Source organism: Pogona vitticeps, chromosome 5 (assembly GCF_051106095.1).
Source record: "Pogona vitticeps strain Pit_001003342236 chromosome 5, PviZW2.1, whole genome shotgun sequence".
NCBI lineage: Eukaryota > Metazoa > Chordata > Lepidosauria > Squamata > Agamidae > Pogona > Pogona vitticeps.
The window spans coordinates 37,909,296-37,924,154 of NC_135787.1; the positions used below are offsets into that span (position 1 = coordinate 37,909,296).

The 14,859-nt window shown below is 39.1% G+C and overlaps 1 long non-coding RNA gene across 1 annotated transcript in view; it reads right to left on the reverse strand.

The window, feature by feature from the left end:
* LOC140707779 (uncharacterized) overlaps positions 1-14,655 on the reverse strand; it is a 35,987-nt gene extending 21,332 nt beyond the window's left edge. Inside the window, exons 1-2 of the long non-coding RNA XR_012087960.2 lie at positions 14,479-14,655; positions 12,589-12,755 (exon numbers count right to left, since the gene is read on the reverse strand). This is a non-coding gene — a long non-coding RNA (uncharacterized LOC140707779). The remainder of the gene's footprint in view (positions 1-12,588; positions 12,756-14,478) is intronic.
* Between the last annotated feature and the right edge of the window lie 204 nt (positions 14,656-14,859).

The window sequence follows — 14,859 nt, forward strand, 5'->3', positions numbered from 1 at the left end:
TCTCCATGGTAAGTGCCGGGTCAGGATGGACCCCCAGACTGTGAACCAAATTCTTTGCGGTGAGAGTCACTCCTGAAAAAAGAGAGGGAGTTCCACAAATAATTGACATCAGGGCCAACCACCCTCAGGACCTTCGTCTTGTCTGGGTTCAGCCTCAGACCATTCACCTGCATCCATTTCAATACTACTTCCAGACAGCACTGAAGGGACAAAACAGCATCCACTGTTGTTGGAGAAAAGGAGATGTAGAGCTGGGTGTCATCAGCATACTGATGACACAAGGCTCCACATACTCTGATGACCTGACCCAGCAGCTTCATGTAGATATTAAACAGCATTGGGGAGATAATCAAGCCCTACGGAACCCCACAATTAAGATTCCACAGAGTTGATATCCTCTTCCCAAGCTGTACTCTCTAGGGACAGGTCCTCCAAGAAGGAATGGAGCCAGGCTAGCACCAGAGCACTGATTCCCAACTTGGAGAGCCTCCCCAGGAGGATACCATGTTGACGGTATTGAATGTGGCTCAGATATCAAGAAGGACCAACAGAGAAATTTCGCCCCTGTCGGCCTCGCTCAGCAGGTCAACAAACAGGATGACCAATACTGTTTCCATGCCTGAAGCCTGACTGAAGTTGATCCAGGGTGTTGGTTTCATCCAAAAGGGCCTGGAGTTGGTCAGCCCCCACCCTATCTACCACTTTCCCGAGGAAAGAAACATTGGTGACAGGCCTATAATTGCCAATGTTGTCCGCCACCAAACTTGGTTTCTTCCTAATGGGCCTAATGAGTGCCTCCTCTCCTCCTAGAGAGGCCCATTAATTATTGCAGTGGCCCATTTGGTTGTTATAGGCCTGGCTGCTTTAATTAGCCAGGCCGGGCAAAGGTCAAGGGAGGAGGTGGTGGCACGACAGCGATCAAGCGCCTTGTCCACCATATCCGGCATCACAGGCTGAAAGAGATCGAGGCTCATTGGGCAAGGTGGAGCACTGGACAGTAGGCCCTTTAAATACCCCATGGCTTCTTCTTCTTCTTGCTATTATAAGGAAATTCCTGTCAACCCCAAATTTCCACAACATAACACACTTGAACTGGATTTGATAGAATGTAAAATTAAGAAAATGAAATGTTCAACTATGGCTCAGTTCATTTCAGAAAAATGTAACAAATCATTCTGCAGAAAATCTCAATCACATTTGTAGTTGAACTGGAAAAATGAGAAACACTGCACTGTTTGCATATGATATAATTCAGTGATAAGATAGTATTACCCCTTGCTATCTTTTATTTATTTCAAAATATATATTTTTTCATTCTCCAAAAGACTCCTTGAATTTCCCTTGGGAATTTCTCAGTGTAGATGTAACGTTACTGACAGTATGGATGGCCTTTCGGGACTTGCATTCAATTGCATTTTCAGTGAGATCTAAGAAGTGTGTTGTCAGAAGAAAAACATAGGGACAAAAGTCACAATCCCCGCCCACTCACCCCCCCCCCCCATTTTTAGATAATATTAAAGAAAAACAGCTAGGTGTCATCTGGCTATTATACTAATTTACTGAACACGAAAATCTGCGTTAACAAATTATGTTAATTCAGTGTTCACTCTAGCTACAATATTGCTATAAAATTCAAGTTTTTCACAGTCATGCCCTTAACAGGTATGTTATTTAGGCAGTATGAATAGAATATTATATCCTATCTGATGGTTAATTCTTGCTTTGCCATCATCCCTATGAAACAGGTGGGCTCCTAGTAGAAGGGTAGACCTAAGCCCAAGATTTATCTGTTTTCTAGAACAGATCCATGCAATCTGTATAATTAAAACTATTGTAAAAGTCCATAACATTAGAAGAAGAGAGGGGAAATTTTAATTTCAGTTTGTTCTTATCAGAATTATCTATTTATCAGTCTTCATTCATATTTATAATAACATTAGAATAAAACAAAATCATGTGAGAAAAGATGAAAGTGATGCATTTGTCCCTCTCACTCATGGCTTTCTGGGTTTTTTTGAAAGTGTAGGTTTTAATTTCTGTGCATTCCACCAATGCAGAATTCAATTAATTTTCTCACTTCTTTTTTTATAACAAGCTCTCTGTCTTTTACTCATACATAGCATGTAGGGACTATGATTCTCTCTACATTGAAAATATGTCAACCAAGTTGAATTTGAGTAATACAGTTATATGAACACTTCATTCCTATGTGTTTCCAAAGTGCTTACCAAATTTCTCAACTCAGGTATTTTGGATGGAAAGAACTAGAGTTTGAAAACTTTTTTTTTTTTTTTTTTTTGCATTTTCTCTCTCTTTTTTTTAAATTTTATTTTCAAAACTATTGGGTAATGGGGAAGGAATACAAAAGGCAAAGGGCAGTGGGGGGGATGGAAAGAGGGTTTTGAGAATAAGAAAACATCAAATGCATAATCATTCAATCTTTCATATCAAGTATATAAACATCTAATCTATTCATGTTCCAATAAAGGTTCATCTTTCTTCTTCTTTTTCTTCTTCTTCTTTTGACTATTTTGTCTATGTATTAACCTCTTTAGCTTTCAACTTATACGTGTAATACAGCTTAAATCTATGTTATTCCCACAGCATCAGAACACCAAGGCCAATTGTGAAATATATCCCCTCTTTCACCCTCATTTTTTCTTGAGAATACACTCAACAGACCCACAATAATATAAATTCTGCTCTCCCCTCCTCTTTCCTCCCTGTGCTTGTTTTGATTCTACGACTCTTTTTTCTTCCATATTTTAAAAGGGGAACAATATCATTCAAAGTTTCCTTTTCAACCTCAATTTTCCTATCTGCTATCGCTACATCGCTTATTGGGTGGCCCTCCATCCCTTGTATATTATCTGATATCTTCATCAATACAGCCGGTTCTGAGATCTCTTTTTGGTGTAATTTAACCTCCGCTACCTTCCCTCCCTGAGAGCCTCCAATCACGTCTTCCATCTTGTCAATATAATAATTTACCTGCATGAATTTTTGCAACAGTGACATCTGAAAAGAGGTTTTCCAGTCTAGCCACCAATCTGTGGTTTTCTCAGGGAGAGGTTCCATTTTCTGTTTCCACTATTTTCACTTAAAATTCCCTCTCCCCTTTACCCCAATACACATCCAATATTTCTAATATTTCACCTTGCAACTATACAATATTAGCAATAAGATAGCAGGTACATTCAAGTAAGAGATGAAATCTAAAACATGAATCTCTCAAGTGTCTTTGTAGTCCAGTCCTTTTCCACGTCACTGATAACTTTCAGACCAGTTGCTTCTTCTTTTCCCTTCTTTTCTCTTCTCCAAGTTTGTTTTAACCTTCACCCGGCAAGACTCTATTATTAGAATGTCATTTGTCAAGATCCCAGTTCAGTTCAAACCACATAGCCCCCAGTTCACAGCTCACAGTCCGTTCTTCTCCCTTTTACTTCCAGAGGCTTCCTTCTCCTCCCCCGAAAAGGGAGGTCCAGCAATCAGGATCCCGGCAAATATATTATCCATGGAAAGCAGAGTCCCACAGTCTAAAAATATATATCCAAAGAGGAAAAGGGTCCAAAGTGAACAGCTTGCAACAGAATTTATATTTTCAAAGCCTGTCAGTTGATTCTTCAAGAGTTATTTTTCCTCCTTTAATGGAGACACAAGCTATTTCTGCCCGGCTGTTCCTTTAGAAATGACTCGACCTTCAGCTTGAGTAAAGCTGGTATGCTAGGAATGCCGCTCCTTATCTCATTTGGTCATAAATTTGCACACAATCACTTGTTCTTCATTTAATGAGGTTTTTCATAGAACAAGGGCTTCCACTTACTTTGATGTATACTTTAGCCGTGCTTCTGTTTTCTTATTCTCGGCGAACGGAGCTGTCTTTGGCTAGTTGCCAAAAATGGCGCCCGTCTTTGTCTGTGCTGGTGTGAATTTCCAGAAGAAAGAAAAATTGAGTTGCTGCCCAATCTTCTAACTTCTGTGGCTCACCAACTGCTGCAGAAGGTCTCTCCTGACTCTTCCTTGGCTCCCCCATTTCTGGGAGGGTCCCAGACCGAAGTGGTTCTAGCTTTTCCCGGGAGCTATTCCCAAGAGCTGCTAGCTTCACCAAGACGAAGCTCCTCCTCTCGAGTTTGAAAACATTTGAAGGCAGAAGAGAGTGAAATTGATCCATTTCCCAACCCATGCCTCCACTGAAGGTGTCTTCTTCCTCACAGAACCACAAACCTTCAGCAAGGCATGGCCCTCAGATGCTGGCTAATCTTGAAGTACAGAAGGAGTCTGGGTCCTTGTTAGGATACCTGTGGGTCCATTGTCTCCAGAAGGGACTTCTGAAGCAGAGGGAAAGCAGTTCCCACAATCCCCTGAGAGTGTTGATGCCTGAACAGGCAGGCCAGAATGCTTAGGAAGAGGGCTCTGGTTACATACCAGATGAGTAAAGGATTCCTAATATTTGTGGTTTTCATCATGAGACAAACTATTTCATTACCACAGCTGGATCTTAGCAGGGACTGTAGTAGTTCCTCCTTCAAAGCTGCAGAGTGAGACTAGAGGAGCTTTGTCTGTGGTGGACCTGAAGACCCATTCTTTGTAAAATGTACCTTACCCAGCGGCTGGCCGTGGATTGTGCTTTGTTTCCACCATAGTACTTCCCTTGTTGGGCCTTCAGACTTCCTACCCTACTTTACCTTTAAAAAAACTGTCTTGCTTTCTAGCAAGGTCTGGCTGTTTGACCACGGCATGACTAGGGGCTTTGCTGTTAGCTTAACTCTCTCTGAATGGTCTGTGTTGCTTTTCCGGTTTTCAGCCCTTGACCTGAACAGTTTGATACTTGCTGCCAGGGTTTTCCTGGTCTGGTCACCTTGAACAGCGCACTTAGAAGTATTCACTAGCAACCAGTTTTTTCCCCACATAGAACTGAAAGATTCTGCTCAAAGAGAGGTGTCTGGCAAAAGCAACTCTAGAAAACTCTGTGGGAGGAAAATAGACCTTAACTATCAAACTACTGGAGGTCACATACAAAATATATCCTGCCACAAATGAGCCTCTTCTTAGTTTTCTACCACAATATTGCCATCATCCAAATCATCCTCAAATTGTCTTCTACAAACATTTCAGATCAAACAATTGCTTCATTTCTAAGGAAAACAAATAGAAACTAATATTTTCTGTCCCACATTTTCAAACCTACAATCAGACCACAATGATGGGTTATAGTCAAGAATCCAAACAGGTTTCCCATTGACAGAGGGCACTTTCAGGGATAATATTCACACATTTTCCTCCTACAGATTTTGAACTAACTAACGTCTCCATGGTGCTTCTACATAGCATGCTAATGCGCCAAACATCCTCAGATGGAAAACACCTAATATCTTCTAAATATAGATTGATAACTCATCTCCCTTGCTAACAAGGCTTTGCTTCCTGTGTTCAGCTGATGATTTATTTTAAGAGATTGCTTGGATCATTATTCTCTTAATTCCCTCCCCCTACAATCCAGATGGCTACCTGCCCATTAAGGAATTTTTCTTTGTCACAACATTATCCTGTAGTGTTTATTGGTGCATAATGAATATCTAACATTCTGGTTCTAGCTCAGTTTGTTTTATTTTGCAAGTGGAGGAAGGATAATTTGTCATACATTCAAGAGGAGTGGAAATGATTCGGTAGTCATTGTGATAAATAATATTTCAAATTTTTGTAGACCCAGAAAAATGCTTTAGAAAGGTAACTGTGTTAGACTGTGCTAACATATCAGGCAAAAACAAAAGAAAAATATAAAATAAAGAAAACAAAAATGTTGTGGTCTGAGGAAGTGGATTTGTCCATGAAAGCTCATACAAAATATAGCACTTAGTCTTTAAGGTGCCATAAATAAAAAGCTCCTTTTTTATTTTGTTTATTTTGTTTTTGCCTGATATATAAAAGTGATGTTTTTAAAAATTTTGCTTCAATACAATTTGATCAGTTTTAATGCTATGTTCCACACCAGGAGAAGAAGATGAACATCATAGAAAAAGAGAGAGCTATTTCCATAGCTTGGAAAGTCACTTCTAAGAAAAATATGTATAATGATATGCTGAATCCATGTGTAACAGAGCAGTTGTAGGATAAAGCTCTGGGAGTCATTCAAAATTTTCAGAGGATTCAGAACTTTCTTAGGATTTTCCAAGCTTTGCTTTTGTTTCCCTCTTCAATACTTTTTTCCGTGGTACTTCTGTGCTGAGATCATTACACAAACATCACTGGAACAGGAGCCACAGTAGTGTTCCTTCCTCTCAGAGCACTGGCTAAAGTCTCAGAGTATTGCTCAGCTTTCTATGTATTTTAATCGGTTTTAGAGATGGTTATGGACCTGAAAAATAGAGATTTGTGATGGTTTGTGTTTCTCCACAAACCGCAAACCAACACGAATCAATCAGAAAACTGAACTGATTCACAGTTTGGTTTTCATTTTGTGCTGGACAGGGGGAATACCTGCTCCTGTTTTGCTGCCACACCATAGTGCCATACCACCACAGCACTACCATCTTCAGAGAAAGAAGATCCAACTTTTGGAAGGGAAGCCAGGCTGGATGTCTCTGAAGAGGGTGGCAGTGGCAGCAGAGGAAGAGGAGGTAGGAGTCAGTAGGGAGGCAATAGGGGCAAAGTGAAGGGAGCAGGCAAGTATCTGTTTTGCCAAAACAAAACAAAGCACTGAGTGGGGAAAAAGTCCTGCGCTTCGTTACATTTCGGCAAAACAGGTTACATGAACCAAATCACGAAACAGATCATTTGTGTGTTTTTTTTCCTGATCATAGTTCAGTTTATGCCCATCTCTAATCAGTTTTGTAGTTTGTTTTTTAATAGGTAACTTCTTGTGTTTTAAATTCTGTTCTTTTTAATACTGTGAGTTGCCTTGAGTCCCATTTTCTAGAGAAAGGTGGCCTATAAACAACACAAATAAACAATCAATCAAACAATCAAACAATCAAACAAACAAATACATTTCTAATTTGCAACCATTACACAAAGGCCTATCTCCTATTATCTCACAAGAACTTGCCCCTGGGTCTCTATTTTTGGCCCTGAAATCTCATGGAATATAAGACTGTTGATTTTTCAACCCTAGATGGCATATTTATATGCCATCTAGGTGCACCTCCATATAATGACAGGTGTGCTCAAAGTGCATGTTCTGTTAAAGGAAATTGACTTGATTATATTTGGTAGCATATCCAACTTATCTTCTTTTTCTGGGATGAAGACAGGGAATGAAAATCATAAAGGATGCATGTATTACAGGTACCTTCCCTTTGCACTCATTTTTAGGCTCCTGCCTGTCCATGGGCCAGTATTTGACAAGAGCATGCTTATCTGGACTCCAGTTCTCACTTATTTATTGGAGGGGGAGGGGAGAGAAAGGGGGAAAACACTATTTATTTGCCAAAGTAAGATTCTTTGACCTATTATAAGTGATGTAGCAACACCCCTACTTTGTTCTCAGTGTGTCTAAACATAAGGCACTCATTTTACCAGTAAGTGGTATGATCTCCTTGACAGTGAGGAAAGGGAGTGTAGTTAAAACTCTTACAGAGATAGGAATTCTATACACTGTTCTCCTTAGGCAATAACATGGCATAAAGAGTAAAATATGTCCATGAGAAGTGCATGTACAGTCTAATTTGTTGTTGATTGAGAGCAAATTGAGTATTGCACCACACATGCAAGCAGGGATTATGAGTCTTATTTAAATAGCAATATAACAAGCAATCAATACAACTATAACTCCCCCCAACACTGCCAACAACTTCTCTTATTAATTCTTAATCCAGAAACAAGTCTCCAAACAGGTGTCATCAACCAAGGAGGATGAGCCATTCCAAGGACACAAGGTTTAATTGCCAAGTATTTAGAAGCAATAGGACTTTGGGGAATAATAGGGTTCTTCTGCTTTATGCTCTGGTATTTTCTTCCTTCTGAATATTGATGGGACTTTCTGAAGTTTATTTGACATAAGTGAAATATGTTGAGCAAGGGAACAATAAAAGCGCTCGCGTCAAGACAAATGCCAAGCTGATATGTCATCTCCTAAGTTCCATCCTGTGAAAACCTCAGTGGTGAATATATAAAATGATGCTAAGATTAATCATGAGAGCAGCTGCCTTGTCACAAGACACAGGGACTCAGTTTCAGAAGTTCATGGCCCTGCAGCGCAAGACAGCAGAATACCCAAAACTGTGCTAAGCCTTATACACGTTTGCTGTACACAGGAGCAAGTACTACACAGCAAAGCTGAAATATTCCCTTTCCTTAATGTCATATCTTTGTGCTAGTTCCACCAGGTGACTGAACCGCATGGAGCCCCTAGGTGTGCATAGATGCTACTCCGTATGGTTTTTTACCACAAAAATTGGCAAGGTTAGCTTAGTCCTGCTTCAAGCTATGAATACCCTACATAATGATTATGTGCATATGGAGCTACAGTGACCAAGCAATTCCACAACACATTATCGTGCCTAGTAGTGTCATGATGGATTGCTCATTTGTGTCAGGATAAGTTGCTCAGTTTGTCAGATCTTCACCATTAAGTCCATTCTATTCTATTCATCATTAAGTTCATTCTATTCCATATCTGCATCAATCTGCAAATGCTTATGAGAGACTGAATGAGGATGTGTGTCTTGTTCATGTGCGTTTAGAAAAAAGAAGCCGCCTTATTATACTGAGTCAAACCAATGGTCTGTCTAGCCTGATATTATTGATGTGTTTCAGCAGCAACTCTTCAGGATGTTCTGCATGAACTCTCCTAGGTCTAGCTGGAGATGGCAGGATTGGACCTTGGACTTTGTACATGTAAAATGCATGTTCTGTCACTGAGCTATAGCCCCCTTCCTATTTTTCCTAATTAAAGCATTTTGTACACAATGTGTGTGTCTCCCAACTGCTGGGTAGATCAGTGATTTAGGCATGTGGCTGCAGAGTCAGAGATTGGCAGTTTGATTCCCCATTGTGCCTCCTTGACGGGGTAGGACTCAATGATCCATAGAGTCCCTTCTAGCTCTGCAGTTCTAAGATGATTAAGATTAAAAACTACACAATAATTATGTGTGAATTATGTTTGCAACAGCCCTCATGCGCACATTTTTTTTTTAGTGCTGGGCACAAGATCCACAATTTCAGAGCACAACTACATGCTAATTCATGTATACATTTGGGGAGATCAGTCACACCAATATGTGAACAAAATTAAATGATTTCCCTTTCCTAGCACAGTGGTAGCCGCTTAAGGATGGGGAGGGATATTATCCAAAGCAAAAGATCTGAAGACAGCTGGAGCAAAGAGTTCCATTATGACAAATTTTCAGGAAAGTCAATTCTTGAAAGTTATTGTAGAGGTTGGAATAAAAGGTGTGGAAGTTGTTCCTTAAACAAAGGTCTGTAGGAACACAATGCATTCTAATTGGACCTTCTAGACATACCGATCACAAGCAAGCTAGCACATTTCAAGGGCTCCCTATTCATCTCTTTCCTTGGATTCACAAAATATCAGTGTCTTCTGGTTAGGAATATGGAACACATTATTGCCAGCAGAACTGGATTCAATAAGAATGATCAAACATTAAGCAAGAATGGTGCAACAACAGTAATAGCATAGTATATATATATTGGCTTTCTTGGGATCTTATTCTGTTTATCATAGTAATTGCATTTTTTAAAAAAACACACAACCTGATAGATATTGCAATTTAGATCAGAAAGAGCGAACATAAGCTTTTCCAGGCTATTTCCAAATTCAACATCCTGGCTCAATTTTTTAAATCACATGGAAGGAAAATTAGGGAGCTAAGTGGGGGTGGTGATTTGCACCCAGGTTGGCTATACATTTTATGGTCAGATGTTAGGGTGACATGGCTACTTCCTTAGATTACCAAAGCTTCAAAGTCCCATTGCAACCTCTTTTTATCTGCATGAAAAGGAGAGAACTGGAATCAAGAACAGATCATCATTTTAACTGAAATCCCTCCTAAAGAGTTGAAGTCTCATAAAACTGACAGCTAATTTAAGGAAACAGACACAATGCACAGCTTTCTTTTTCTAAATTAATATGTTAACAGATAATTGGCAGAGATTATGATGCTGATATGCTGAACATATATTTCTCAGGAGAAGCTGCCAATGGATCAAGCTCAAGCTACACATTTTGCATGCTGTACACAAACTATACCCTTGCATTTGGAATGCCTGCCACCGGGAATGTCAAGAAAGGTAGACGTATTCATAAGGCACACAGATACCAATTTGCTCTTAGAAACTCACTTTAAGGCATTGTGAAAACAATGAAAAGGCCTTTGTATTTGCATTTCTTTCTTTCAAAAAAATCGGTTTTCTCCCCCAAAACCCATCTGCCATGTAATCAGATATTTGTGGTCATCACAATGATCCAGTAAAATCAAAGTACAGATGGTGCTTTATTGCAAAATAGCGTGGAAGGCTTAGACTAGATGATACATTTGGTCATTTTTTGCACATAAACTCTCTGATTATGTATGAAAAATATGAACATTTGTTTATCTTAGAAAAACTGCTATTACTTGTGAAGCATGACCAATTAGGTACTTCTAAACTGTTATCTGTGTAATTAAGAAAAACAGCCATCTGTAAAGTCAGAAGTTTGTGTCTCTTTCCACTACCTCCCCCGCTGATCCATGTGTAAACGCAATTTCTCTAATCTGATTTATGCACAATAGAGTAACTGGAAGGAAAAAGTTTCTGCTCATTGAAACTGGTCTCCTTCATTTTATTTCCTCTCTTTACTTTGCATGCATAATTTTCCTGTGGTAAGTGTGGTTAATAATAATAGATGATATGATATGTCAACATAGATATTGGTTCCAATCTTTACAATCTGAGAATCATATTCGACTTCACTAAAAGCAGATGGTGTTTCAATAATTAAAAAGAATTTAATTCTAGTATTTTGCTTTTTTTAAAAAAATTAGTAAACTATTGCGTAATGTTATTAATTTTAAACAGACAGAAAACCCCCAACATACTCTTGAAAATGTACAGAAGAAAAGAGTGTGGGGAGCTTATATACACACCACGTCACACCAAAACATCCTAGGACTTACTAGGGAATAAGCTAATAAGCAGATAATACCAAATTCTTTTCTTTCTTTTTTACTTCCTTTTCTCTTCTTTTAATTTGGAAATTTTAAAAAGACATAAATGTTTGTATATGATCTGCTTCTTAGAACTCTTCCATTTAATGTCCTTAAAACTTTTATACTGGAAATCCCAACTTTTAGTGAGGAAGGAGAAAGCCAACACCATCATCAGCCAACAGATCTATAGAATGAACTGCAGGAGACAAAGGAAGCTCATGAATCCTCATGAGAAATTTATTCCATACCCTCAGTGATTGTTTCCTGTATTCAGATCACTGTTACATTAACCTCTCAAACAATAAAAAATTATTTTCATACTTTAGTTCTCAAGACCTCTGCAGTTCTATGGTGATGATGACAATAATTATTATATTACTGTTTCTTGTTGTTACCACTGTAAAATTAGGAATTGGGATAATACCTTGAAGTTTTTCTCAGTAAATAAAAATCTTTGGAACCGGTGTGGTGTAGTAGTCAGAAGGCTAGACTTGGAAGATATAGGTACAACTCTCCATTTGGCCATGAAATATTTGGGGTGATTTTTGAGCCAACCATTTGTCAGCTTGGGTTATCATTTTGGTAAAAATGTGGACAAACTGAGAAGCACTACATGTACTACTTTAAGCTTATTGCAGAATTTTGAAATCTTGGTGAAATTCCCCTAGCTGTGCAGCAGAAGTGCAGGGGTTCACAACGCAGAATAGCTTCAAGTTCCTCAATTTAGTCTACTCCTTTTTCACATTAACTGGCACTTACCGTCTCAATAGCTCACTCTGAGACATTTGTAAGAGAAAGAATAAAAAGTTTCATTTACTTATAATTGAACCCATCAAACAGCAAACTATGAACAAACATGAATGATTTTGAGCCACAAGCCTCAACAAATTGATGAGAGGGGGAAAAGCTTTTAGCAGAGAGGGATGGCTCTCTTTGAATCAAAGGTAGGAGGGAATTATTGGTTAGTACTGGATAGATTGACAGTCACCTGACCTCAGAAAGCTCCCTCCCAGCTACATCTACTGGAGACAGCATGCAAGGCTGAAAACACTCCAACAGAGCTTGTTGAAGGAAAGATGGGATCTTAATATAAGATATACATAATATATTTCTGAGCACTCACTTGCGTCTTTCCCATTGCCACAGGTTGAATTATTATTAGTAGTGCTATGTGCCTGGTTCTTTGATGATATCACAACATATAGTATTTTTCACTATAATCTTTTCTTGAAAAATCAACAATCCGTTCCCAAATGAAAACAGCAAAGCTGGATATTTTGTTATTTACTGCAAATATTTACTTATACAGAGCACCAGCATTTCAACCAACTTTAGAAACTTTCTGTACAGTTCCTGTCTACTTATTGAAAAACATTTTAAGAGCCAAATCCTGCTGACCAGGATATTACACTTCTGCTAAAAAATATTCAGAAACATTTACCACCATTGTTTTCCTTATATATAGTATCCATTGTTGTCTAGAATTCAGACCATGTTGGTAGCTCTGCCCATTGCAAATGGTGCTTAGAATTTTCATGCTGGGTGTGATGCTGTGAAATCCTTCTCCGACCACTTTGTCTCTCTATAGTACTTGCATGTGCTGTTATGCTGAAAAATGAAGGCAATATATTCTGGGAATTTTCGTATCTGCAGAAGTCATGCAAGTTTATTAACTATTTCAGCATTGCACATTTTAAATGCAGTGGTGCAAAATGCTCATTCTATGCATTTGCTTAATGACCTTCAATCAATTGCTAGTCCTTAGTTTTTGTTCATATACATTATTTTAGAACAAGTTTACTCATGCCACTTACCACTGTCCCAACAATATGAGGAGGAACTATATACCAGCCCACAGCCACCTTCCTCCCAGCATCACAGAGAGAAGAATCCTATGGGCGGCAACAGCTGCTGTAGTCATTCTAGTGACCAGAGAAATGATGCATGAAGAGCTAAGTGTCCAGAGGATTCAGAAATACAGAGAACTGTATTTCTCAGTATTCTTGATCCATGGCTTTCTTTTGTAAGGCAGTTCGGCTCTCCTTCCTACATCTGGAGTCAGACCCACAGCAGCTGTCACACAGTATTTATGTTTATTACCACGGTAGAAATCATGTGGCTTGGCATAGTAAGTTGTACTAAAGTAGGCCCATTCAATCAGTGGGGATTTAGTGAATCAACATCTCCATAGATTCCATTGGTTTAAATAGGCCTACTCTAGTTGTAACTTTTTACAGGAATTCAGCCAGCAATTTACATGCCTTCTTTCTACAAAAACTATACTCTGCAGTGGGAAGTATATACACTTGTTATCTTTAGATAATACAGGCCTGAAAATGGCTTATACCTCTTATACGGGGAGAATTTTACTATCTCATCATTCTTTTCCTATCATAGCATCTTAATGTCTGAAACTGCATGTACAAAAAGCTGCTAGCCTCTTTCTGCAACATAACTATTAGGTACAGTAATTGCTGAGGCACTTCAAAGCACCTCTTTAGGGTGAAGAGGTAACACAAAAGCTAATACACATTGCAGTCAAGATCTGAAGTAAAGCCTTACTGGGTCTGCAAACTTTTATTGAGTCTCTGAACATCTAACGTAAGGAGTTCCTTGCTAGATCACACCAAGGTCAGCCTAGTGCAGAATTCTATTTTCTCAACTCTCTCTCTAGCTAGACATAAGAAGCCAATTCTTGTATCACACAAAGTGCATACAAGGTGCATTTAAATGAATATCAGTAGGCTGAGCTCTAGGTCTAAACTTTCACTATTATTAACAACAATCATTTTCCTGTATGAGTCTTTAAGGCAGCCTTCTTCCAGGTACAGTTCTCCTAGGTCAAAGTGTTGTTAGTTTTTCCTATATAGTCATCTGCATCACTATTATCATAGAACTCAGAGCTGGAAGAGACCCTATGGATGATCAAGTCCATCCCCTCTCAAGAAGGCACAGTAGCATATCAAATTCCCAACCTGTGGCTCCACAGCCATATGCCTAAACTACTGAGCTATCCAGCAGTTCACTGTACATGACAGTCCACTGAGCATGTTTAGTCTTTTTAATTGTCTTAGCATAAGGATGTATTCACCAACACCTTGAGCATGCAGAAGTCCCATTGCTTTCAATGGGTAATGTCCAGTTGGAGAGGGCCCCAAACCTTCTACTCCCAGAGTTTTTATGCCGCCTCTACATTTGCCAAGGGGATTGTATCCTATATGTCTTAGATTTCAACTCTTGTCATTCCTGCCATCTGACTAAGCAGGAATTGTTCTATAAAATGTCCAGCAAATGGAAGAAACCAGCTTCAAGCTCACAGTTTGTTATTTACCTTCAGTCAATTTGCAAGGGCGATGAATTGTTTAGTACTGATTTAGTCTATGGTCCTTCCAAAAAAAGGAAAAGAATGATGAAACATAACATGCAAAAAATGACAATGTTATAGTGTTGTGCTTTCAAATAAGTAATTGCAAGCAAATTAAGCAATGTATTCTTGAAGGCTTTCACGGCCGGGATCTGATGGTTGTTGTGGGTTTTTCGGGTTCTTTGGCCATGTTCTGAAGGTTGTTCTTCCTGACGTTTTGCCAGTCTCTGTGGCCAGCATCTTCAGAGGACTGGAGTAGGAACTCTGTCCATGCTCTGTTCTGGATGGAGCATGGACAGAGTTCCTACTCCAGTCCTCTGAAGGTGCCAGCCACAGAGACTGGCAAAA